The following is a 23714-nucleotide window of genomic DNA, read 5'->3' as shown; positions in this document are numbered from 1 at the left end:
TTGGCATCAGTACTAGCATGTCAATACACAAAGCACGACACAGTTATTACCATAAGTAGTAAAGAAGATTAATGTGTTTTATCTCTATTTCATCACACAGAAAATCACATCTTAATACTGCTTTCTGTGTGGGGCAAGAATATACTGTCAATTAGTAATACTTCTATTTCTTACTCATTTGCTGGATTGCTATGAGTAGTAATACTGTAATGCTTACTTGAGATTTTCTCCCACAGAAAGGCTGTTCATCCATCATTCTCTCATTATAAAAAATGCAACATGTCTTCCCCTCACTTTCACCATCATACAATTTCTTTCGCTTCTCCTGTCAAAACAAGGCACTTCTCAGATGTTGTTGTCTTCTGAACCTTCATTAAATCTTCACCCTAGTCTTCCTCTCGACTGCTGCCATACTCATTCTTTTCACTCTTTCCATTTTCATTTCCTTTGGCTTGTTTGGGCTTTAAATTTTGCTGACTTTTATCATAACTACTGTCTTTCCTTTGTTTTCACAACTCTGTCCTCTTCATGCTCTCTAGAAAAGCCAGTTGCTCTTTCAGCTTAAGCAACGTGTTGAGCAAACTCTTCACTTTTTTTTATTGGTTTTGGGTGGAACAGTTCTAAGGACTTTGTCCTTAACTTTATTTTCTTCTCTTTGTATAATATATTTTGGGGCGATTTATTCTGTAGATGTATGTTTAACATGACAATTCACAGGCCACCTTCTCTACTTCATGCTTGCCTTTTCCATCCACACTAAGTTTTTCATATATCTCTAATGTCTTCTCATAGATTCCTAGCTATGCCATAAAATTAAATACATTTAAAGTAGAACTTTTTATTTTTCTCCCTATTGCATCTTTTGATTTCCATGGGCAAGAGGACTACCTTTAGATGTATAACTTGCCACTCACCATTCATTTTTACCTCTTTCATTTCTTTGTGATGCTTTGAAGTGTTTTTCCTATTCATACACATACCTAAAAATGTTTGATGAGAGCTGTGCTAGCTTGTGTTCTGGTTAATAAAACATCCTTTTTTCTTGCTTGCATTCAGACTGCTATTGCAGAGATCATCTACCTAACCAGTAACTTTAGTTATGTCACTCTCCCTCTGCATCTTCCTTCATCTTTTTTTTCTTTACATATTTAACCATAAGCTACTTGTCATCTTTGAAAGACCTTTCACAGACTATTGTTTCTTTACATACCATTTGTCATTCACCAACACAAAATATTGATTCCGATCCTTATCAGTCCACTGTGACAATGTCAGTCTCAATCATCTAAGTGTATTATTCCTTTCCACCTTAGTGCACTTCCAGCTCAGAAAAGCTCCCTACAAATAGCCACACAGAATTTCTTTCTCCAATTTCACATCCTTGTCAATGAAGCATCTGTTTGCTTTAATGTCTACCTACAAAAAAAACATGTGAACAATTAGGACACTTATCTGCTGAGATTCCTGCTTGCTGTCCTGTCATATTATTTCCCATACACCCTCACTTCTCTATCTGTTGTCTTGAGTCTTCTTTTTTTATTTTCGTTACTGTCTTTTTTGATAGCCTTCACAGTGGGATTTGTTCCTTGGCTAGTCCATATGAATTGCACAGCACAAAAAAACCCCTGCATGTCTGAATACAGGCATGAGTTTACAGAAACACCATATTTGAGGTCAGAGAAGGAACATAATGAGATTAATGAAGTTAACAGTTTCAAACTCAGTATTACACTTATGTTTTTATTATAGTTACTTAATGCTTAAAGCTCTTTTCAAAACAGTTTAAAACTGCAACCACTACAGAAAGTCAGATTTATTATAAAATGCGCAGAAACAAACTTTTGCATTAAGATATAAACCGCATTCAACAAATTAAAGTTCAGCTTTAAGAGAGACATACTTAGACAGGTGATGGGATAAAAAAAACCCCAAAATTCTCAGTTCCCTTTCCTATCCATTCTTGAAAAATCGTACTGATGATACAAAGTAATTATCAGCAATTTAAAAAAAAAATATTATTCCAATACTGATGTCTTGGCAACTGCCTATCGTTATCCTTAGTAAACCTATAGGAGACACTGCTTAAAATCTATAGCTGTATTCTTAGAAAAATCAAAAACTTTTGAAAGCATCTTGACATGCACTGTCTCTTTACCCTAAATGACAGCGACAAGATGCCCAAGATACCTTCCAACCAGACAACAGAACAAAAGCACACAGATCTAATTAGGTGTAAATTCTTTGCCTGAATGAAAGGCTATTATTGAGCCTGAAAATGGAGTTTGGAAATCTAGAGTGCTACCTGTGCAATGCTACACATATAACAAGAACATTAGGGAGTCTATTATACAGAGGCAACCACACACCCACACAATAAAAGCAGTGTGCTCATGTTGTCTTTCCTTTGTAAAGCTTTTTGGAAAAAATGATAATAATAAAAACATATAGAGCAATTTTGAGTTAGGAATTCAAAGGCTGTAAAATAATTATCTGACACAGGGAGAACTATCATATGGAAAATTACTACCTTCAATATTAGGTAGTAATGCTTTGAATGCTTGAAATGCTTTATAGAAAAATGAGAAACATTTTTTTCTTATTACTAAGCTTTCAAAAAATTTTGTATGTGCAGTACCATTCTACTAGAAAGAGCTGCACTTAGCTCTATGGTGTGCCAAGCACTCAGATGTGCAGGTGACAAACAGTATCAGCCATTCACAGAAAGTCCTGGGAGCCTGGCTGACTGTTGGAAACTTCCGATAATGTCTTCAGAATTTAGAAATGTCCTTTCATTTTTGTCATCTTTGTGAAAAAGGAAGACTGACACATTAGTAAGTAGAAATGTAAAACAACCTATCCGCACTAAGCTACTAGTCTGTGAGACATTATCTCACTGTGCTTCCTACAGTCTTTGTGATCCTGATTTGTTACCAGGGCAATATGATTTATGTACTACAAAACAGTAGCCTGCCTCTCTACTACCCACAGCATCTTCTTAAAAACATGTAAGTTGTCCTAGCACTTCACGATGTCTAAACCAGAAGAAATTATTTGTTTTCTACTACCTTCGACTTAAATCACATTGACTAGCCTTATTGACAGGAAACATAAGGAACAGGAATGCCATGGCTCTAAAAAGTAACTGGGGACTTTGCCCTTTTAAATTTAAGTCACAATTTCTCAGTAGTACAGCAAAATTGTCTGCACAAAGCATTGTGACAAAGCCACGCTGTCATTTCAGTAGTGGCCCACATGTTTTGAAGTTTTTCAAGGCACTCTCTGAGTGCCATGAACATCGAACACTTCTGAGCCATGAACATCGAACAAGAACCAGAAAACTAATGGGGAAAAAAAATCAGACCAATTTCAGTTCTATAATTTGTTTAGTGGCAGAGAAAAGTCTACGAGTTTTTACTGTCTTTGTTTCCACCACATAACCTTTAGAAAATTATTTTCAGTTCAGCTTTCCCTTTTAGTTCTAAGGCAGCAGTTACAGGACATGTAGAATAAGAATGTCAACCCTTCTCCATTATGAGATCCAAACTACATTTTAAATGACAATTCACAGATGAAATTACAAAATCAGGATCTTAGACTAGTTACTTAAGTAGTTCTTTCAGCTATGATAATAAGAGGTTAGCAAATCAAAAAAAAACAGCAAAAGAGGAGGAGAGAAGTATCTGTGCTGGAGTTGGTAAATTATAACCTCTTCTTATCTTGGATTCAAAAACTATCATTGGCTTTAAGTTGATCAAATTCATGTATCACGCTTTGCTTAAAGTGTGGTGTGCCACTTTTGATTGAGTGAAAGGAAGATGGTTAGGAGTAAAGGAATGCAGTAAACACTGCAGCAGGTCATCTTTACTATAACGCACTCTCCATCCCTTTATGATACCTTGAGGGTTCAGTCTTCAGTTGGTATTGAGTTCTCAGAGGCACATAACTTTGAACTTTTTACTGTGGAAACCAAGGCCCGTTCTGATTGTTGTTGGTTTTTTCCCTTATCTTGTTTGGTTGGGTTTTTTGTTGGTTGTTGTTGGGTTTTTTTTTTTTTTTGGTGTGTGTGTGTTTTTAATATTAAATATTTAAAATATTTTAACATGGAGAGGTGCATGTTGCTCAGCAGGTCTGAAATCTCAATGCTGTCTTGCATTTCTGAAGCCAGATCTTCAGCTGGTATAAACTGATATAGACGTTTTGTTTCAGTGAAGCAAAGCCAATTTACCTCAACTGAGAATTGAAACTACATCTGGTAAAGCATTCTTGGATCTTGGATACATAATAAAAATTAATATTCATTCAACAAATAGTTACTGTAGATAATTAATAACTGAAACACTCACTAATTTTTCATCTGTCAAGTGGAGAAGAGTCTATTTCAGTTCTATACCAAATATGCAACTAGTTTCTAACAAAACTATATTTTTCCTTGAATAAATGTCTTAATTTATTTTTGCTAAGGCTCTTTGAAAAGTCCTTTGAAAATGCTTTACTAAAGAAGACATAGAAGGGTAAATTAAAGTACTAAGTGATGGATAAGTTTTAATATAATTTTTCTTCTTTTTGCTCATGTGTACCTCTCTACGATTAGATGGTTGTTGACATTTTTCATAAAACATACTGAGGTTGGAGTGAGTGCAGGTTTATGAAATTAAACAGAAAGACCACGTTATCACTTTCTCATTCAGTTCACAGGAAACTCCAAGTTGCCTAGCAAGCAGCAATAAAAGACAGAGCACTAAATCTGATAAGGTTTGCAAGCACCATCAGAATGGAACAACTGGTTTGAACTCAATAACAAGATGCAAATGTATACATTTATTAATTTACACATTGAAAGTAAAAAAAAAATGTACAGTCTCTGTGACTGGGCAATGTGTAAGGTACTGTGAAAAGTGCATTCTTGCTGAATGGATCAAATCATCAGCACAACTGAACATCTCCCACAATTAATTATATGTATATATGCACCAAATGGAGAGATACACATTTTTGCTTTATCACAGATGCTGCAGCTTCACATTCACAGGGTGCAAAGTTCTTTTAGGACTAAGAGTTATTTTATGTATTTATTTATTTTGCAATTCCAGTGGTACAGTAGAAGTTCTTACCCAATTTTGCATGCACTGCATGGATAGTATGGAATATGCTTTTCTATTACTGAATGCTTAATGACTTTCTGCATTAGTTTGAAGGCCTAAGGCAAGGAGCGGACGGTTAGTACATTTGACCAGTCATTAAAGTGTCTCTCACTGGAAAGAAAACCCTCTAAGCCAAAATGGTACTTGGGTCTTACATTAGCTAGCTATCCGACCCCTACTCCGAAGTTTTTATATAAAAAGTAGCTTTTTGAATAATGCTTTAAAAACTAGAGAAGGAGGTGGGAAATCCTCTTTTCACCTTGTTGCAAGAAGGTGACACATCCTGAAATCCAAACTGTATGCTAAAGACTGCTGCAAGGATGTTTCCAGCAAAAAAGGGGATAGCCCTATTTTCTGTAGACGGAGGTGAACCTTGCAGTTACACACAAAAAAAAAAATTAAAATTACCATTTTAATTCAACAGAATAAGCTCGAAATCATAACACTTTTTACTTTTTTCTCTGCAGCCTTCTTTGGCAGTGCAATCTGAAAAGTTTGATTTGAAAAGTTCAACAGTTGGTATGGGAGACAGACTGTCCACACTATTAATGTTTCGGGCTTTTATTTCAGACCAGCTTTAGCCTGTCTTGAGGATGGAGTGCTCATTAGCAGCAGGAATGCATATAAGCTCCTGGACCTCATCCTTCAGCTTAATTTCTTCGGGACAAAAGGTCAGTTGATGTGCCCTAAGATCACACTATGATGTGAATCAAAGTGCAGTGAGTGGGAAAAATCAAGAAATTTGCTTCAAATAGGCACTTCTGAGATGAAACTTTAAGGCTAACACACATTATGATATTCTGAGATATTATGAATTTTAAACAACATTATTTCTTCTCTAAAGTTTGTAACTCTTTAATGGAAAAAAGAATGTTCTCTCCTCTGCTCCTTTCCACAATTACTCATCCTGACACTTTGTGGAGAGTTTTGAACTGATCAAATATAAGAAAGAAAGACGAAAGAGAAAGAGAAGAAAAGAAAGAAAAAGAGAAGAAAGAAGAAAAAAAAAAGAGAGAAGAAAAAGAAAGAAAGAGAAAGAAAGAAAGAAAGAAAGAAAGAAAGAAAGAAAGAAAGAAAGAAGAATGAAAGACAGAAAGAAGAAAGAAAGAAAGAAAGAGTAAGAAAGAAAGAAAGAAAGAAAAAAAGAAAGAAGAAAGAAAGAAAATACATTTTTGTATTAGTGTGGTATTCTAAACAGTACCTTTTAAATCTTTCTGATACAAAAAAATTACGTGAGTACATAGAAAATTAAAAAACTGTTTGCATGAAGCACCCCAACATCTGAAAGGAAAACATTTAATTCTTATCTTCTGATTATGGATTAAATCTGTTTCTTCAAATAGTTCACAGAATCACAGAACCACAGAATATGCTGAGCTGGAAGGGACCCTCAAGGATCACCGAGTCCAACCCTTAGCCCTGCACAGGACCATCCCCAAGAGTCACATCATGTGCCCCAGAGTATCATCCAAACGCTTCTTGAACTCTGTCAGACTTGGTGCTGTGACCCCTACCCAGGGAACCTCTTCCAGTGCCCAACCACCCTCTGCGTGGAGAACCTTTTTCTAATATCCAGCCTAAACCTCCCCTGACACAACTTCAGGCCATTCTCTCGGACCACTGTCACCAGAGAGAGAGATCAGTGCCTGCCCCTCCTTTTCCCCTCATGAGGAAGTTGTACACTGTGATGAGGTCTCCCTCAGTTCTTCTCCAGGATGAACAGACCTAGTGACCTCATATGGCTTCCCCTTGAGGCCCTTTAGCATCTTTGCTACCCTCCTTTGGACACTAAGAGCTTAATGCCTTTCTTCTATTGCAGTGCCCAAAACTGCCACAATATTCCAGGTGAGGCCACACCAGTGCAGAGCAGAGCAGGACAATCCCCTCCCTCGACCGGCTGGTGATGCTTTGCCTGATGTCCCTCAGGACACAGTTGGCCCTGCCAGGGCACTGCTGACACATATTCAACTTGCCATTGACCAGGATCCACAGATCCCTTTCTGTGGCACTGCTTTCCAGCACCTCATTCCCCAGTCTCTACAAACAGCCAGGGTGGCCCCATCCCCATCCCAGGTGCAGAGTCTGGCACTTTCCCTTGTTGAACTTGTGAGGCACTGGATTATATTATTGGGTCAGAACCAACTTAGGTGTGTGTACGTGTGGGGGGAAAGGCCAGGCTGTATCCCACAGGCAGCCCCTGCAGCCTGAGACCCGGAGCAGCTGTCAATCAAAAGGGCAGCCTGGGGGCACAGCCACTCCCTATGCTCCCTGGAACACACTATGCTCCCTGGAACCCCTAACCCAACCTTAGGTTGGCTGGCACAGGGAGAGCAATGCCCCTCACCTTGCCCTGGAACCAGAGTGGCCAGAGATCCGGAAGTCCCACCTGGGAGGGGTGGTCACAGCACTTAAAAACAGCAGCACATGGTCTCCACCTTGCTCTTGGGACCTGCCACCTGCCTTGTGAAAGGTACGACTCTTGGGTGGTAGCTATTTAATAATCTATTTTTCTTATTCTCCTCTCTTCTACTCTCTCTTCTCTCTTCTTAACAACTTCTTAATATTATTAACTAATTTATAATATATTTTTTTTATATAATACATAATAATATATTATTAATAATAGTAATATTATCTTTATAACTTGAGACTGGTGGGTTGGACTTCGCTGGGTTGTATGGGTTGGCATGCGCTGGGTCATAGCTTTGGTGGAACACTTTGTTTTGACTGTATGTTACCCTTCTAAACTTTTGCCAAGACCATTATTTTCTCCCATTTTCTAAACTTGTCAGTAAAAGTATCCTCTGAGAAAACTTGTGTAGCTTCTTCCTCTTTGCTCTGCCTCAAGGTAATAAAGACTGAAGGTTCTCAAAACCTTCGGTCGGCAAGTTTTTGGAGCCTTGTATATTTTTAAAAATAAAACTCCTAGCTGAGTTTGTGGCTCTGGGGCTGGGGTTTTACAGAGCTTCATGTAGTTGGTGGTCAAGGTCTCTCTACAGAGCCTCCCTGCCTTCGAGGGAGTCAACAGCTCCTCTGAGTTTTCTGTCATCTGCAAACTTACTTAGTATCCCTTCCAGTTCTGCCTCCAAGTCATTTATGAAGATGTTGAAGAGCACTGTGCCCAAGATGGAGCCCTGTGGAACCCCACTAGTGACAGGTCACCAGTCTGATGTTACCTCATTCACTATTACCCTCTGTGCTTCACTCGTGAGCCGATTGCTCACCCACCACATGATGTGTTTATCCAGCTGTGTGCTGGACATTTTGTCGAGAAGGATCCTGTGAGGGACAGTGTTGAAAGCTTTAGTGAAATCCAAAAAGATTACATCAACTGGCTTCTCTTGATCAACTGGATGGGTTACTTTGTTACAGAAGGAAATCAGGTTTGATAAGCAGAACTTTCCTCTCATGAAGCCATGCTGGCTGTGACCAATGACTGCGTTGTCTTTCAGGTGTTTTTCAGTATGTCCCAGAATAATCTTCACAACTTTAGCAGGAACTGAAGTGAGACTGACAGGCCTGTCGTTTCTGGAGTCCTCATTCTAGCCTTTCTTGAAAATCAGGACAATGTTCACCAGCTTCCAATCAGCTAGGACTTCTCCAGATTCCCAAGACCACTTGAAAATCATCTACAAAACCGAATGGCCCTCTAGTTTTTGCTGTCCTCACAAGGAGGCGTGTGTATGGTCATCAACACCAGTTGCTGTTCTTATGTATAATGCTAGGCATGAGTGGTAGAGATTCGACAACACTGAGTTTTGTCCATCTCTAAAGGGGGGACTGATGCCTCAGAGCTTTTTTGGATTTTTTAACTTTTGTAGCTTTTAGAAGTAGTTGTGTAGTAAATGTAGATTTTAATGTAGCTGCATTATATCCCTTACTCTTTATCAATCCCTCTAAAATTCCATTAGCATGTTTAGTCTTCTTTTCAAGGTAGAATTGTAGAAAAACACTTTTGTTTAAGAACTTCTCACCTGATACCTGAACCAGAAGACATCACGCAGACAAAGCAACCCTCAAGCCCAGAATTTTGAAGGAGCTCCAAGAACTGTGCGTTCTGGGGTCCCACACGCCCCCAGACCCACTTCCCAAAGGGGCGTGTTGGGGGGCAGAACCGGGGGTGGACAGATCTGGGATTGGATGGACCTTATTACAGAATCATAGAACCACTGTCTGGGCGTGCATGCATGGTATGTATTCCTCTAGGCCATTGGCCTTATTAAAGGACCTGCTCTTTTTATCTTAGCTTACATGCTAAATTGGCCTGGAGTCTTTCTCTCCGTGGTCTTTTAGGCAACATGTTACATTATGGTGGAATGGTTCAGCCTGGCTTTGAGCTGCTAAGTGCTGCCCAGAACAACTGGAAAGCTGTGAAGGATTAGCTGGTAGTACATAAACCAGCTGAAATTTAGAATTCGAACCCATGCAGATCTGTAATTTTCACATTACTTACTATACCGTGATCAGTGATAAAACAGATAATGATGATTATATTCTAAGGAGATCAACTCCATTAAGTGTCATAACTGCTGACTAAACTCTACCCAGCTTCTGTGGTTAGAGCTTCCAGTTAGCTAATTCCAGGTCCACTGATTTAGGTTAGATTTATACAGAGATCCCACCAGATTTAGTTAGAGATTAATCTTCACTTAATCCTTTTCAGTTGTGTTGAATTTATTGTCTGCTTTGTTTCACAATTGTTATATTAGACAATGGTATGTCCACCATTCTACTGAAATGACCAGGCTGCAAATGAACCCATACTGTTTTGCAGATATCATGTCAAATGGCTCACCAAGGAACTGTGCAAGGAGGTGTCCAGTAATGACCAATATCAGTTGCTTCATAAGAGAGAAAACAGACTTTCCATAATCCACTTTCCTGTGGCTCTGACCTATCTATGTTCTGTTTGGCAATTTCTCTTTTGGCTTCTGATCCCATCTTCTAATCTTGGAAATTTTTTCAAAGCAACCTTAGATCAAGCTTTTCTGAGTGGTAGCATTTCTTCAAAGAAGAAGTGAAATCTTTCTGGCAGACACAGTTGTCTCTTCCTCTGTAGCTGTATACCTGTTCATCGGTTATGTTTTTTACAGCCAGTTTAATTTTTTTCCTTCTGCCACTGCTGCCTGGTCTATGCGGACAGTTTCATTGAAGTCCACGCAGCTCTGCTTTCCTTTTCAGAATCAGGTACATGACAAGTCCTTAAATTCAGGACATAGAGCTAGACATTGGGTTGCACAGCAAGGGCAACTCACCAGTGTGTATTAAAAAGCTTTTCTTTCTCAAGGATAAGTGTGGATGTCAGGAGCATGAATTTTACTACTGAAATGTTGATCTCCCTGCTTGTATATCAGAGATGCCTAAAATACCTTTGGACTTTGCTTGGACACTCAAACCTATAAACTACCTGACACATTTCTTATTCTCACTATTTACTTTGACAGATAACAATGGGACTGTTTTCAGCAGAAATCCTCTACATCACTTGTTCTAGAACAGAAGGACAGGGATGACTCTGCTTCCTCAACTATCTGAAAAGGCATTCAGAGAGTGATTCTTTCTCTTGACTCACCAAAGCACCAGCTCTCCACTGCAGGGTCAAGGTGTCTGCATCTACAGAGGGGCTATGCTTCGAAAAGTAACCCAAGTAAAAAACTGATTATCAATCTCATACCATTTTAGCTCTCAGTATATGATATAGGCACAGACAGCTGTTTGGAAACTTCATTTTGGCTTGAAACTCTATTATCTACAGTACCACTTGATGCTCCTACATGGATGATCTCTTGGCTGACTCTGACTCTGGGTGGAGCTGTGCCATCTGAACACATGTGCCATCTAAATTACTTGGACAGTATTGCTAGAGGATCAGTGCCAAGTGACTGTAGGTTTAGACAGGCAGCATACCTAATATTGTAAGTGCTGCCTCCTTTGAAAAAATCCTGTTCTCTGACAATGCTGAAAAACTGGCCTTACTTTCCATTCAACATGTGATTGCATCTGTTGGTGCTTAGAGAAATTCTCCCCCTCTAGCCAAATCCTCATAGCAATAAATGACCATTCAAATGGTGTTACACAAGGAGGGTCCTCATCCACCTAGGAAATGAAACCCTCTTTTATTTAGATATTAGAAAAATAAGTAAGTTTGTTCAAAACTGAAAGGTCTGCAGGGACTCAATAGTCACAATGCTTCTTTTGGTATGTCTGATTTCATTCTGGCAAGTCCAATTAAATAAACATTTTTTTAGAAACACTGCAGAGTGTGGTATCAGCACAACATTTAGGGAGCCACACCTAACATGCTGCCTACCTGTGTTTGTATCCATATTCACTGTAAAATCTGGACAACTATCAAAATTATGTTTAATTTGTATATTGGCTGTCCAGAAGAGATGCAAGACTGCCAACAATTCAGAAAATGTTTGACTGCACAGAGTACTGATGGGAAGAAACACTGGCCAAATTGCTTATGCAGGCACAGTTCTGGGAATTTTCTGCTCCACAGAATAATTAGCTTGTTAAATCACTTACTGGAAGGCAATCAAATACCAAACCCTAGCTTCCAGTGAGGACACAACAAAGCTAACTAGTGTGGTTACTATCACTTTGTTACCTAGATTGTATGTGTCGTGGCTGTATCTAGTTGCAGATTTGCAGGACGAAACGTTATGTATGCAAGTGTGTGTGTGTTTTACAGGAATAGGTTAAATACATATTATTGCTGTTGAAAGGAGTACCTAATCTTACCATATGGAAATGAACTGCACTGCTAGAAGACCTTTCCCTTTACCTCTCCATCAAAGTTACAGATGCATCCAGCCTTGGGTGATTTACAAACTCAGTCAACTAAGTTGTATAAAGCGTGCAACCTTTGAGTTAGTTCTTCTTGAATATGGAATAATAATCACTAATTAATAATCAATAAGATGAATATCTGAGGGACTTATTCAGAAGGAGAACAACTCTGTATTGATTAATATAAGCCCAACCTCTTCAGGCAAGAGTTTTTCTTTTTCCTAGGAAACTTGCTGGAGAATGAGAGAACAGAAAAAAATCTATGACTTTAAATGCATGGCAGTATTAATAGAAGTGAAATTGTTTAAGAGAAATCCCCTCTACTTTTCACTATTGAAGGATGTGTTTAAAATGACTGCAAAAAACCCCAAAAACATTTCTGTGTATGAAACTGCTGTGGTTCCTTGTAGGATTTACTGAATGCTACCATTGACATCACATGATGATCAGCTGTGAGAGACAAACCAGAATCAGTGTGACTTCATCACACTTAGTTCTGACTCTTAGTGGGACATGCCACAATAACAAGTAGGAGTGAACTCCTACTTCATGGTTGTGTATCACCATCCATCACACACAAAAGAGACCAAAAGACAAAAAACAGATGCCAACTTACATGTTATTAACTGAAAAACTACTGGGTGAGCTAAGGTGAACTTCAATTTAATACAAACTGGCATACATTACTCTAATTAAACAGTGAGACTCTCAAGGAAGCAAGGAGGTTTCTTAATTAACTTAGATGATGCTTTTCCTGAGGAAAAGCCAAAAGCACTTAATATTCCAATGCAGTTAACTTGCAGAAAGATGTATTCTTTCTCTTTTCAAAAATATCAAATACAATTTTTAACCAAGGACAGAAAAAAAGCAGGCCTATTTCTGTCTGGGAGGGTTTTAAATCAAACTTGTTGACTTAAACAACATTGTTTACATCAAGAGACTCAAAGGAAGTTAAAGGACTGATTATCAAGTATTCCATTATCCACTAAAAATTCACTAGAAGTTTATTTTCTGCTTATTGGTGGAATTTAAATATTACTGCAATTAAATATATTTTTTCAATGCATAACAATACAGTTTCAAGACATTCTGTTCCATTTTGCTGTTTTTATTCAGTGATCAACACCCCAGTCTTTTAGTACCTTCAGGCACAATGCAGCTAATGTTTTGTATGTATTTGTTTTCCTGGGGTATCTCCACAGGGAACTGCGTACATGGTATTGCTCCAGCAGGAATTTTTTTTTTGCTGTTTGCATTAGCAGAAATTTATACATATGCCAGGGGAAATAAGGTCAGAGAACTGTCCCTTTAGAGGAATAGTAAGCAGTATTGTAGCTGCTTATTCCTTCTAAAATGAGCAGCAGCAAAGGAAAATTCTTAGAACTGATGAACAGAAAAATATATTAATCTGTTTACACACACAAATACAGATACACAGACTAACATTTTATGTAAGAAAAATTGCCACCTTTGAAACAGGCACAGTAGAATCATTTCCCAAGATGAGGATACTTCAAACATCTTTGGCTCATCACCTCAATACTGTAAGTTTCGATTACATTCTACTGACAGAAACCTTGATAGGCAAGTAAAGAACCTGCTTTGCTTCTGCTGGACTCTGTTTTGCCCTGAACCAAATAATAATCACCAGAAAGATAAACTGACCACCCAGAAATAGATAATGCAACATGGAATGGCAGCTTCTGTAGCACTAAAATAATTTAGAAACAAGACGCATTCAGAGTCAGAAGGATCTGTGCCCCAAAATCTCTTTGATGCTTTTAAAAATCTCCTGCTGTTTTGGTTTTATTGTCTCAGAGTTACCCCGGCAATTCCACACACTGCAATGCAATAATTTGTGATTCACAGTGGAGTACATAAGAGGAATATCATACCCTTCACCTCTACATGACAAAAGAACTTCCTTTTTTTAAATGGTCAGACTCAGAAATGGGAGTATGGAACCCCGAGGCTTTGAACAAGCTTCTTAATCTTGCACTTCCAGGCTCTCCATGTGTAAAAATGGGGGTAATACTTTCTCTCATTGTAACAAATAAGACATTAATGAGAGTGCCTGCTGCCTCCTGACATGAGACAGGTGTCTTACTGCCTGTCTTGTGGTCCAAGAAAAGAGAAGAGCAATGCTTTTACTCATAAAACCTACAACAAATGGCATTCTGGAATTCAAATATCCAATGTATTCAGAATGTGGGTTGAATAGAAGTACTGCATTAACTGGCACTTGATTTAGTATATTTTCCAGTTATTAAAAGTTTTGGGGGACACACATCTTTTCATATTTGCCCCTTAAGGGTTACTTATATTTGCACTCAACCATACCGGGCCTGCACCAGTGGGAAATGTATTTACCAGCTCCTAACCCAAAGTAGATTCTTGTGTTCCTTTGAGATGCTGAAGTAACGTGATAGGTCTCACAGTTCATCTCCTACACTATGTTCAGCAAAAGTCACCTTGGCACTATGCCCTGGTGGGCTCATTGGGTTGGCTTTTGACTTGTTTGCATTGCAGCCTGTATCACTCCCTAGTATTGTCTCATTGACCCATCCCTGAGAGAGATTTCTGCTTAGACATGATAAACAATGTATAACCTAAAGATGCAAAGCATCTCATAAATTAAGAGAGCGCCGTTAGCTCAGTAGTTATTGTCAAGGAGCTGGGTATTTGGATCAGCTCTTTTCACAGTCCTCTTTCTTTTTCTTCCAGAGTGGTAAACATGGCTTCTGAAAAGGAAGATACTTTCCTGCATATCTAGTCACATCCCAAGAGGAGAAGCCCTAAGTACTCCCTGACATTTATCTTCCTTCCAGAGCCAGGAGAAACTGTAGGGTAAATCCAGTACCCTTCTAGCCACAAGGAAGTACAGCATCGTATTGCAATATTGAATTAAATTCTATAGCAAAGCAGACTGACAAACTGCTGTTATCAGTCTTATTCAGTGCTTTCACTGAAACTTGTGGCATTCTGCAAATCTTCAATGTTGTGAAACACATTCATTGACTTCTGTATTTGTGGTGGGTTGACCCTGGCTGGATGCTACTCTGTCACTCCCCTCCTCGGCTGGACACAGGAGGGAAAATATAACAAACGGCTTGTGGGTCAGGATAAGGACAGGCAAGAGATCACTCACCCATTACTGTCATGGGCAAACAGACAGTAACTTGGGAAAAAAACTTTGGGGAAAAAGAAAGTTATTACCAGTCAAATCTGAGTAGGATAATGAGAAATAAAACCTTAAATTTAAAAAACACCTTCCCCACGCTGCTCTCTTCTCCCTGGCTTAACCCCAGTTTCCGTATCTCCTTCTTCCCAAAGACAGTTTCTCCAACGTGTATCCTTCCCCAGCTGCAATTGCTGTCCCAGTTTTTTCCTCCCTTCTTAAATATGTTAGGCAGTGGTGCTGTCACCATCACTGATGGGCTCAGCCTTGGCCAGCATTAGGTCCATCTTGGAGCCAACTGGCATTGGCTCTATCAGACATGGGGAAGCTTCTACCTTCTTCTCACAGAAGCCACTCCTGTAGTCCGCCCCCACTACCAAAACTTGCTGCACAAGGTTATACAGTATAAATACCAAAATGAACATCACACGCTAATGTTTATTTGTCTCGCCGTTTAGTTTAGGATTTATATTATTTTCTCCCCTCCCTGTACTTAAGTTGCCAAGAAATTTCAGTAAGAACCATGGACCTTTCCAAAGCCATTGAATAAGTTTAATTTTTTCTCAGACTGCGTAGGACAAAGCCATGACATAAAATCACAACTATCACAAAGCACTTCATTATTTTTAAGTGACTGAAACACTTGACAATAACACATTCATAGCAGTGCATGCATAAAGACTGCCTAAATTCCCATCTATACCAATTATCCCACAGAGCTTGATAAAGTTGAAATTTATATCTGGATTATTCAAAAACTTTTGCAGAGTTCCTACCAAGGCTCAAGATACAGAATGGAAGATTTTCAAAACTTGTAGTTTAAAAATCTTATACTCCTGAATTCCAAATTTTAAAAACACGCGTATAAAAGCTTCATGTTTGGATGCAAATGAAACTATGAAGTATGAGCAGAAATAACAGCAGGAAAATCAGTCTACCAGCAGCAGCCTTTTCTTCGGGAACTCTTCAAGTTAATCTATTATTCAATAACTTTCACTACATCACTGAATCATCATTCTGCTATTTATTAAATTCTTCTGTAGTCACAAAATCCTATCAAGGTTCTCCTTTCATTTTAAATCCATCTGTCAGGCTTCATTCCTATTCCCTACAGACCACTTCTATGATAATAATGCTGAGAAGTCTACACTAAATTGGATAGAAGGAAAATGAGAAATCCTTGAAATCAAGCAGAGCTCATATTTGTTAAACTGCAATAACCTACTGTACACTTCAGCTGAATATTGTTTGTAATATCCTCCTTGAGTACTGCAGTAGTGTTGGATACTACTACTTTAGCAAATTGAGCAGAAAATAGTATAGTATTTCTTTTGGCTCCACATTTCTACTGATATAAGATAGTGGTGGTTTTTGTTTTGTTATGTTTTGTTTTGTTTTTTTAAATTTAGCTTTTTAAAAAGAAACACCATGCAAGGAATCTTTGCTACACTGCCAAATCCATTATATAGATACAGGATGTGACACAGAAATTGCATCTAGTTGCTCCTGCACTAACTTAAAAGAAGTAGTTCCTGCTCTCCTGGAATATAATGGCAGTGTGAGGAATGGTGGTCTCCCCCAGAGATCTAGGGCAAGGAACAAGAACTCTCACAAAAACTAGTTTACAGAAGGAATAAAGATATTTTCCATATTCTTAGTTAACAGAGTGAAATGGCTGTTTAAGAAGTACCTTCCTACTGTACACCTATGTACTCAAAAGCTCTATACTTTTGAGCTGACCACTTTTCTCCTTTCCTGACTTTTTTACTTCTTTTCCAACAATCCAACCCCATGGCCAGCACTGTGCTCCGCGTTCATGTGAATGGGGAAGTTGGGCCGTGGTCACACCACTACTTTTCCAGTCAATCTTGCTACTTGTAGCAGGTCTTTCATGTTTAGCCTTGTGCATGTTTCCTATGATTAATAATAATATGTAAATAAATGGAATATTGACGAAGTAGATAAAATATAAATATATGCAAGGACAGTGTTTTTTTTCTTTTTTTTTTCAGTAATATGACTTTCAACAATTTTTTGAAAAGAAATTTTAAACTTTACCTTGCTTATCAAAAAAACTATAAACTTAAACTGAATTGATTCATGACCAAAATCAAATTTTCCAAGAAAATCTAAAGAAATTGCTGAATGAACTCTTTATGGTTCAACTAGTAAAATTAGGCTCTTCCAATGATTCTTGTGTTCTTCAAAGATCCTGCAGAAGAAATTAATGCCTGTTGTCGTCCTTGCACCATAATGTGATAATTAATGGTCAAATCATTTCTGTAGGCTGAGGTACAGGCAAGGGAAAAAATATCATACTTCATTAATCCTCTGGGGAGCTGCAGTAGGTTCTCAGGGAATTTAAATAAAAAAAAAAAAAAGATGAACCTTGAAAAAACATGACTGTTAAATAATGTAAACAAATAGGATGTCTTGAATGCCTAATGCTGAAAGAAGTGTGTTTACTTGATATAGCCAAGAAATTTTTCAAGATCATTTCATCCTTGTGTAATTCTTCACTGTTTATGACTGCTAAGAACTACTGCTTTGACTAGAACAGTCAACTTTTCAGGGAAAAGGCTAAATACTTTGCAATCATGAATTGCAAGCTTTCACTCATTCAAGTTGTCCCATCATTGTAATCACCATCTACCTGTTTTACGGTGTGCAAATTACCAGGCTTGATGAATCCTTGTTGCAGGATTCTCTTTGCATACCACAATTTGGTGTAAATATTTCAAATAAGTTATATAAAAAATACTAGATCATTCAGAACCTTTGCCCAACATGTTTTCAGTGCATCCATGAGCAAGAGCTCTTTGCACAGAGGAAAGCTCAGCTTTAGTACATGCTGCAGTTTGACAATGAATGAACAAGACCTGCAAATGATTTCTTAACACTGAAGTCTTGAAACTTTTGTACAAATGATGCCACAGACAAATCTGAATCTACGAAAGAATATAAACACATCATATGGAGGGAACAAAAAGGCCAGGATGCATCAACATGAACACTGTAGTTTGGAGCTAAAATGCACTTTTGAAGCAGAACTCCAAGCCACCTTCACCTCCAATGCTTTAGTCCACGTTTTTGATTTTCTTATTAAACTGAACTAAAAATGTACTCCAAGAGCTCATGCACTGTCATATGCTGCTAGTGGACACTATATCTACAGGATAGTTTAGAACTAACCCAAGGCAGAAGTTCTACAATGTAAATAGTGTGGTCACTGTGTCTCTGGTACCAACTATTTCACTTTGCAGATCCCCTAATGCAACCCCCATTTGCTAATGCAAACAAAGTCAATACTGACAGGACTGTGAACTATAAAGTATTCAAATAGGGAATGATCCTCTGCATGTTTTGAAGAGATACAGACCTCAAATTGTATGTGTTGCAGTCTGCAGAATAAACTTCATTTTTGTGTACATACAAAAACTTGATTACAGAATCTTCAAATACAAATTACTTCAGATTGAGTCTTCATGCTGCCAAAAGAAGAATGTGGGCTGGAAGTCTGGATTCACATTTTTGTCTTGGAGTCTCAGCTGCTCTTTCAAACACTTTCCAGTCCCGCATGAAATGAGAAGTAAAATCTTGACCCCACTTAACCTGAGAATTTTGCCACTGACATCAGTGGGACAGGGGTTTCATTAGTAAAATGCATTTCAATGCAATCCTTATAGACCATTTTACAAAGCTCCTATTAAACTTGAGTTGAATTAAGTGGAAACACAACAACACAGTCATCTAAGAACACACCAAACAGCATTTTTAGGAAATTCCCCCTCAAAGATTATGGTCTAAGGTTCTAAGTGTCTTCTGCTTCATGAACATTCAAATGCCTACTACATTGACGTGCCTAGACACCTCCCCTTACAGACTTCATGCACCTCAAATAAGAATATCAGGTATATTCAAGTAAGAGTATTAGGTATAATCATACTAGTTCCACATCTGAAAGGAAAATTTGCAAACTTCTGGTATTTTACTATGGTAAAATACATTCAAAGTTCACACTCTCTCCCACCAATTAAATACTATGAAAGAATTGCTTAGGTTGCAAACTCCCATTACTTGCATTCATACACATTACTATTCCTACAAGCAAGGAAGTTGAAATAATGTTTTAGAAGAACCTTCTCCTAGGCACTGAGATAACGTGATCTAATATAATGCCAGGATGCTAAATCCAATATCATTGATGGACTATCCACCAAACATTAATAGCTATAAGTAAACATTGAATAACATAAACACTTTCATTTAGAAGGGGCTATTAATAATCCATCAAAAAAGCAAAGATATTTTCTATATGCTGCATAAATATGGAAAAATGACATCCTACAGGCTGCAAACAAATTGTTAGGAAAAAATACAAAACCACTTCTTTTGTCCTATATTTTGCAATAAAGTACATTTTGAATTACAGAAATCTGTGGCCTAGAGGTGTTGAACCTAGACAGTTAAAGGAACCATCCTCTCATCATTAGGTCTTTGGTTCAGCTCTACCCAAAACATTAACTGATTTTTGCTCAGGAGGCCACCTGGAATGAACTGCTACCCTGAATCAGTTTCCAGAGGACAAGGCTTCATATTGCAAGTACCAACTTTAGCTCACAGTAGAGAGACCAAGAAAAAAGAGAAGAGATTTGTGACTCAGCTAATTTTCTCATCCTAGAGATGGTCTTCAGGTCAAAGCACTAGCATGATGACATAGGACAGCCTACTATTTTGTGCATGACTCATGTTTTCCATAGTCATCCATTGACAGTGATTACAATGGTTGCAGCCAGCTTATTAGGGAGAAACAAATTTTAACAGACAATAGCCTTTAAAGAAGATATTTAAAAAGGAACTAGGATTCATTTGTAATTTATATAGAAAGAAATACAAGTTCCAGTGATGAGACAGTATTTCTCTACTATGAAAAACAAATGAAAAACTCACTACTAAATAAAGTACATTTGATTCAAATTCCACTTAGATCCCAAATTCCACTGTTATTTATTACAAGACTGCTTCTATGGGAGCATAAAAGATGCCAGTATCCACTTTTGTTCACTGACATCAACAATGTCAAAAGCATACTCCTTACTAATTAAAACCTCACCTCTATACAATATATCATGATTTGTTAGAAATCAGCAACTCAGATTACCTCATGACTTGTATCTTCCGCTTCATTTTTTCCCTTCCCTGAAAGCAGAGAATTCATGAAAATATTCCTATCAGTAGATAATTTCATAGTAAGGAAGTCTGGGTATTCCTTTCCAGTATGTGAACAAATAGCTATGCCCTGAATTTGTCTCTGTAACAATATTTCAGAATTACAGAATTACAGAATATGCTGAATTGGAAGGGACCCACAAGGATCACCAAGTCCAACCCTTAGCCCTGCGCAGGACCATTCCCAAGAGTCACATCATATGCCTGAGGCTATCGTCCAAATGATTTTTGAACTCTGTCAGGCTTGGTGCTGTGACCACTACCCCAGGGAGCCTGTTCCAGTGCCCAACCACCCTCTGCATGAAGAACCTTTTGCTAATATTCAACCTACACCTCCTCTTACACAGCGTCAGGCCATTCCCTCAGGTCCTTTCACCGGTCACCAGAGAGAAGAGATCAGTGCCTGCCCTTCCTTTTCCCCTCATGAGGAAGTTGTAGACTGTGATGAGGTCTCCCCTCAGTCTTCTCTTCTCCAGGATGAACAGACAAAGTGACCTCAACCACTCCTCAAACGGCTTCCCCCCGAGGCCCTTTACCATCTTTGCTGTCCTCCTTTGAACACTCTCTAAGAGCTTAATGCCTTTCTTCTATTGAGGTGCCCAAAACTGCACACAGTGAGGCCATGCCAGTGCAGAGTAGAGCGGGACAATCCCCTCCCTTGACTAGCTGGTGATGCTTTGCCTGATGCCCCCTAGACATGGTTGGCCCTCCTGGCTGCCAGGGCATTGCTGACTCGTAGTCAACCAGGACCCCCAGGTCCCTTTCCGCAGCAGTGCTTTCTAGCATCTCATTTCTCAGTCTGTACAAAAACCTAGGGTTGCCCTGTCCGAAGTGCAGAATTGGGCACTTTCCCTTGTTGAACTTAATATGGTTGGTGATTGTCCAGTCCTCTAATTTGTCGAGGTCCCTCTGCAGGGCCTCTCTGCCTTAGAGGGAGTCAACAGCTCCTCCCAGTTTTGTATCATCTGCAAACTTGCTTAGTATCCCGTCCTTCTAATTTAGAATTTCTCTAGTGACAGACTAGTGAAAAATACTAGGTACTCTTACCTACTTTCACTATTTCTTCCAATGAGAAAACTGCCTTATAAAAAGGGTACCTGTTTTACAACTTAATTAGCTTTCTTCTTTAATGATAATTAGAATTTCAGTCTTACATATTTATTTTGTTTTCTCCATTTATATCTGCTTTACTAGCTCTCAGTATATTTAGAAGCCACTTAAAACTCATTCTTATTGCTTTAACAGGATTTTGTTGTCTTTAATGCATTATTATTTGTAAGAATTACATTTTTTTTTACTTTTTTCAGTTTACCTTTAACAGAAGAGCAGTTTGGTTTCTTATTCTTTAGCAACAAAAAGGAGCAGCTTTTTTTTAAGGGATCAAAGACCACAGATCAGATTCTATGTTTTTGTATAGAAAGATGCATTTGATGACATTCCATTTGCTACTGTTCACCTAACTTCCCTTTCATATACTCTTGGTGATAGCAGTATTAATCTTCACACACAGTCATATAACATCAGAATTCTTCCTAAGCGTATCTCAATAATCTTTTCCTACAGCATTTCTGGGGAGCAAATTTTCCAGAAAATTAATATATATGCATGCTTCTTCATGTCTTTTCTCCTAGTTGGTTGGGGGTTGACAGAATTTATTTCTAGCCTGTGCTTCTGCTTATCCCACATCTCTGTCCATGTTCCTGAAAAAAAGTACGGATAAGTATACCTTCACCCACAGACCCACAGAGGCTGTAAGCAACTCACAGAATTACTGTAATTTTACTACCAAATAGCACTTCATTTTCTGGGCTACAAATATGTCAGAGAAACTTAGATGCAAAAGAGAAAAAAGGTGGTCTGATAAAAGCCTTTTTTTAAAGTGGAAATGCCAGTAAATCCACACTCATTTAACAGACAAATACTTTTAAAGCAACTTTTTATACTAATAGCAGGAACATATAACCAATCTTTACTCTTTTAAAATGTGGGCTCTAAAAGTCCATTAATAATACTCCCTAAATAACTTACTTTTGATTCTCCACATTAAAATGTGAGGATCATTAAAAAGATGTCCAGTTAAGGCTCCAAAACAGCAAGTCAAGTTTGGACGGTAATATAAGTGGGAACAAGCTCCTTTTTGTTCTGTGTTAAAATTTAGGCCAAGTGGCTGAAAGTTTTAATGGCATTCCATGCTAGTTCTCAGCAATGTGTTCTTTGTATAAACCTTTTCTATTTTTTTTATGTTTTATTTTGGGTTTGTATATTGGATGAATAAATAAAACTTGTAATTCTCTGTTTGTACTAAGAGTGAATCTCTTAAGACAGAGTCACCTCATTCAACTGAAACCCTCTCTGTGGATGTTCAGTCATACTAACTGCCTTCTATAAAAAAAGTAACAAAGTTGCTTACTGCTGTCAGAGTTTTAGGAGACAACACAGCTACTGGTCATAATAGCTATGTAATAGATAATAGCTGAAGTGATCCTGTTTCTAATTCTCCTGGTGGATCATAAACAAAATTGCTCACTGACTTCCTACCAACTACATCATTAAATGACATTTGAGGGAAAGGTTTGCTGCCTGGTCTTAGAGAAAGTTCATCACAATGAATGGCCCAAGAATAGCATGTTCATGTTGATGTTTTGAGTCCAGTTTTAGTTAGCAACACACAGAGATTCTTCTGTGTTTGCTTCATGGATGAGAATCAGTTGTTTGGCAGTCAGATGAACAGTAACAGTGAGCAGTAGGGCTTGCATTCTTCGAGGCACCTTACAGACAGAAAATATAAATGCAGTTCCTTGCTTAAGTAAGCTTAATGCAGTACAAAGCATGGAGTCCCACAGTGCCATTTTTGCAAACTGTTATTTCAGATTTTATCTACAGTGTAAGGAGCTTTACTGTTAATTTACCTTTTAAAAGTGTAGGACATTATGCATATTTTTTTATACAGAGGTCTGAAAATCTTGGTGCAGACAAAAAGCAGATCATTGAAATTAATTAAATTTCAGTGCCTTAAGTGACTACAGGGCAGGCCAAGAGGCTTGAATAAAGCTGATTGCCAAAGAGCTCAGGCTGCTTGTAAGCACAGGCCTTTAATAGATAATAGAATATAAGGACTGGTGTGAGTGTAACAAGCAGAGTATTCTACTTGTGTATTACTTTTGAATTTCCAAAGGGTTTTGAATAATTTCTGTGATTTTTTTCAGGGCTGCCAAATGTGTTACTAACTTGGAATCTAATAATAGTAAAGTTTGTCTAGATGCATTAGCACCAGGAGCCACCTGATTAGTTTTGAATTAAAAAAAAATATGTCTGAAAAGCTTGGGAACATGATTTACCTGTAGCCTAACAGTTCAAAAACCTGCCCTAAT

At 38.2% G+C, this 23714-nt stretch overlaps 1 protein-coding gene and 1 long non-coding RNA gene across 4 annotated transcripts in view; one reads left to right on the top strand and one right to left on the bottom strand.

The window, feature by feature from the left end:
- PRKN (parkin RBR E3 ubiquitin protein ligase) overlaps positions 1 to 23714 on the bottom strand; it is a 713780-nt gene that overhangs the window by 59124 nt on the left and 630942 nt on the right. The gene's annotated exons all lie outside the window — the stretch shown is intronic.
- On the top strand, positions 12445 to 14857 carry LOC116783674. Of its 2 annotated transcripts, none has more exons than XR_004355787.1 (3): positions 12445 to 12577; positions 13416 to 13480; positions 14661 to 14857. It is a non-coding gene; the product is annotated as an uncharacterized LOC116783674 (long non-coding RNA). The 2 variants fall into 2 exon arrangements; XR_004355786.1 differs by having other exon boundaries at positions 12445 to 12587.

Source organism: Chiroxiphia lanceolata, chromosome 3 (assembly GCF_009829145.1).
Source record: "Chiroxiphia lanceolata isolate bChiLan1 chromosome 3, bChiLan1.pri, whole genome shotgun sequence".
Classification (NCBI taxonomy): domain Eukaryota; kingdom Metazoa; phylum Chordata; class Aves; order Passeriformes; family Pipridae; genus Chiroxiphia; species Chiroxiphia lanceolata.
The sequence above is the reverse complement of the archived record's forward strand: the minus strand, read 5'-3'. Positions and strand labels throughout refer to the sequence as shown.